We start from the raw sequence: 3,992 nt of genomic DNA, 5'->3' as shown, positions 1-3,992 counted from the left end.
CTTCTTGTATCTATGTGTGCCTTTCCTCAATTTGGGCAAGGTCACTTCTATGATTTTCTTGAAACTCTGGACTATGTCATTGATATAGGATTTTACTTTGTCATCTACATTTTTAATTCAAAAGTTTGGTGTTTTCCATGGTCTCTCACATTTGAAGGCTTTTCTTGGCATTTCCTATTTCTTATGCGTTCCTTTGTTATTTAAATAAATTATGTTCCTTGCTTATTTGGTCTACACCCTCTATTTTATCTTCAAAATCTGATAATTTCCCTTCTGTTTGATTCATTCTATAAGTAAGACATTCCTTTGAGTTTTGTTGTTGAGCTATTGGGTTTCTCAAGGATACCTTCATTTCTCCTAATGTACTCTTCAATGTTTCTGTTTCTTGATTGAACTCTGTTCTCAAGTCCTGGATTGTCTTATGCATTTCCATTAGTCTTACATTTGTGTTTTCTTTGGCATCACTTGGTAGGAGTTTAGCTTCCTTAAGTTCTTTCTCCTTAATTGCATTGAGCTGTTTCTTCTTGTATTTTTAAACTCTTTGAGTTCTTTATGAAGTTTATGATTGTTCTTTTATATTCTGTATCACAGAGTTCATCTAGGTAATTCACATTCACAAACACTTCTTTAGGACCTGTAGGATTTGGAGAGGAGACAGTGGCTTGAACTTTAATACTCTTGCTATTGTGCCAATATGATCTGGCCATATGGACTTCTGTTGTTAGGTCTGAGTTTGTTGTGGATATAGTGGTTCGATCTAGATATTGGAAATAGCTTGGGTGAACTGAAGTGAGGCGGACAGAGGATACTGGACTAGTTTACAGGATGTGCTTTCTTTTTCAAGCCTTGAGTTTGAGGGCATTTCTAGCTTCAGAACAAGTTTAAATGTGGCATGGGGGAGTCATGAGGATTGTAAACTAGTCAGGGAGGACCTAAGCCAAATATAGACCTTTGCACTGGCTGTGGAAGCCAGGCAAGATCTGATGTGTTTCAGAAAATGTGTGGTTGGGTATGTTAGGGAAACTCACTAGGCTGCAGTCTGGAAGAGGAGGGGGAAGTTTGGGTACCTTGTGGGGTTTTGAGAAATGACTCAGATGGGACCAGTAGTTGATTGCCAGTAGGGTAGGTCTTTTCAGAAGTCCAGACCTTAAATGTCGTACAGGCTTGGTTGGTCAAATTAGGTTAGCACATATAATATGAGTTGTAGGACTCAGTGGAAGTCTGGACAATTGATGGCACAGGCAGTGGGGGCTACACTAGAGTTGGCACTGCTTATGGGACCAGGGCTAGAAAAAGCAGATTGAAGGGAAATGTGGGTGGCATGGTTTACGACATTCACCAGGTTAGATTCTTTCATAGAGTCAGGTGTGGTGGAGGCAGCAGAGAAAGAACCTGTTAGTAGATGCACATAGGATGGCATTTGGGGAAGCTTAATGCATGGCTATAGTGCAGAATGGGATGTTTGATTAGGCTAGAGGCCAGGTATTACTTTCTGAAAGATTTCTCTCTGCATTTAAAGTTTTTTTTTAACATTTAACAGGGAATTTTAATTTTATTTCCAAAGTAAACTAGATTTGATTGCATTTATTTAATCTGATACAAATCTATCAATGTCTTTATGATTTCATTTTGTAAGGAAGGTGATTAATCATTGAGTATCAAGGTTTACCATTTTTGGTTGTAGGTTTAAAGGAAATAATACTGAAGCTTAAATTATCTTCCCATATTAATAAAGTGAAATGATGAGACTCAGATTTCAGCATAGGAAACAAGTGTAGTATCTTTACATTATTAGAAACACTTATCCTTGAGTTGACCAAGCATGCTAACTGGAAGGTATAGCTCTCTACACTGGAACTAGAGATCAAAGGGAAGCAGGTATGAATAGTCATTCATGGCTTTGAAGGCTGTTCCTGGGCTGGGGAAGGATAATTTCAAAGGAGAGGTTTGGTGTTGCATTCATGTCTAGAAACAGTCGAGGGCACAGAGACCTGAGATCATAATACTTGGTGTTTTATAGTTGTTCTGAATCTCTAGAGCCGACAATGGTGTTGTACTGGCTAGATACATATGTTAAACTGACACAAGGTATAGTCATCTGAGCAGAGGGAACTTTGATTGAGAAAATGTCCCCATAAGATTACGCTGTAGACAGTTCTGTAGAACATTTTCTCATTCAGTGATTGATAGGGGAAGGCCCTGTCCTTTTTTGGTGGTGCCACTTCTGGGTTGTTGATCCTTAGTTCTATAAGAAAGCAGGCTGAACAAGCCAGGAGGACTAAGGCAAGAAGTAGCACCCCTCCATTGTCTCCGCCTCAATTCCTGCCTCCAGGTTCTTGCCCAGTTAGAGTTCCTGTCCTGACTTCTGTAGATAATAGAGATGGATAAGGAAATGAGAGCCAAATCAGTCCTTTCCTCCCAACTTGCTTTGATAATGGTGCTTCTTAATAACAATAATACTCTTAACTAGGACAGGCAGGCCTGTTGGTGAGTTTTCAAATCTGTGTTAAAATCACCTGCAGAGGCCTGAGGCTCAGGCCTGAGCAGCCCACAACCGAAGTCTCCACCCCACATGGGCCAGAGTCTCTGGGTTCTTCTGTCCTGATGGGTTGTGGGCTCTCTCTGGATCTCCATCTCAGACTGCTACCACACTAGGTAGCTGCTTTCAAACTCCCTCAGGGTTCTACTGTTCTACACAGTTGGCAGAGTTGGTGAGTCAGTTAAGATTTCTTAAAGGGAGAAATTAGTTAAAAGGGAATTTTTTTCCCACATTAAAAAATGGGAAACATTTTTACAATGGAGGGAACTTGGTCTCTGTTTGATAACACATTAGGTGGTCTGAAAATGGAACAATTAAATGAGAGAGTAATTAGTGTTAATGGAATCTACATAATGTCAATTATGAACATTATTTGTTTGATCATTTTGGTTTTATCATTAAAAAGGTTGGTTCAAATGAGTATCAAGATAAAAGTTTTAGAAAAACTTGTTAAAGCAGATCATAGAGGTATTCAGACCCAGACAGAAGAATTTAAATGTGAATCTATCTCAGCATTGTATTATATGGTTACTGAGAAACAGCCTAAGGCGTTCAAACATTCACTCTTCATCTATCCGGTAACCTTACAGGAACTGCCAAATGCTCAAAAAGTGTACGAGCTGTTTTGGACCCCTGGGCAAATGTTAGATTTGAGGAGATTCAAGGAAGCTATAGTCTCATATGGTATGCATTCTTTGTAAAGCAGATGTTAACTTGTGGTTTATTTGTAATAAAATTATCCCTCATGACTAGAAAGATTTGGTTAGAACTGTTTTAGAGGTCTGTACAAACAGACAGGAAGTGACAGAGCTGTGCAGAGAGAGGAAGTAAGATGTCAGGGCACAGAAAAATATATAAGAAGTGAATGAACAGGAAGTAGCTCTCTTGGGCTGAGGATTCCAAGCAGCAGTAAGAACTTGGGGCTGGCTTGTTCTATTCCTCTGATATTTCAGCTTTCTCCCCAATATCTGGCTCTGGGTTGTTATTAATAAGACTGTTTAGCAATTTGTGTTACATTTTCCACTTTGATTTGCTTTGGTAATTATGTTTCATAATAACAATAATTACTTAACTAGTTCAGGTCTGTTGTTGAGTTTTCAAATCTGTGTTAAAATCACCTGCAGAGTGAGAGCTACTGATACCATCAAAGTACAAGCTGAGATTGCAGCAACCATCCTCAAAACCTCAAACCATTCCCTCAAGTTTCAGATCTCACTCTGGCTCTCCTAAGGGGCAGGTTCTAGCAGACAGGAATTGCCATGAGGAAATGGTATTTGCAGGTTCCTTCTCGCGATGTGACAAAGCAGACTGAAAAGGGGAAGGGCTTTAGAGCTGAGAGAAAACAAAGAAACACATACAGAAGACCATGGGTTGGACGTATGATAATGGCCGACAGACATCAATTCCATTAAAAATACAGCAACAAAATGATGAAAATAAAGAAAAATATGAG

The sequence above is a fragment of the Peromyscus maniculatus genome, chromosome 17, assembly GCF_049852395.1.
Source record: "Peromyscus maniculatus bairdii isolate BWxNUB_F1_BW_parent chromosome 17, HU_Pman_BW_mat_3.1, whole genome shotgun sequence".
Classification (NCBI taxonomy): domain Eukaryota; kingdom Metazoa; phylum Chordata; class Mammalia; order Rodentia; family Cricetidae; genus Peromyscus; species Peromyscus maniculatus.
This window is presented reverse-complemented; position numbering follows the sequence as displayed.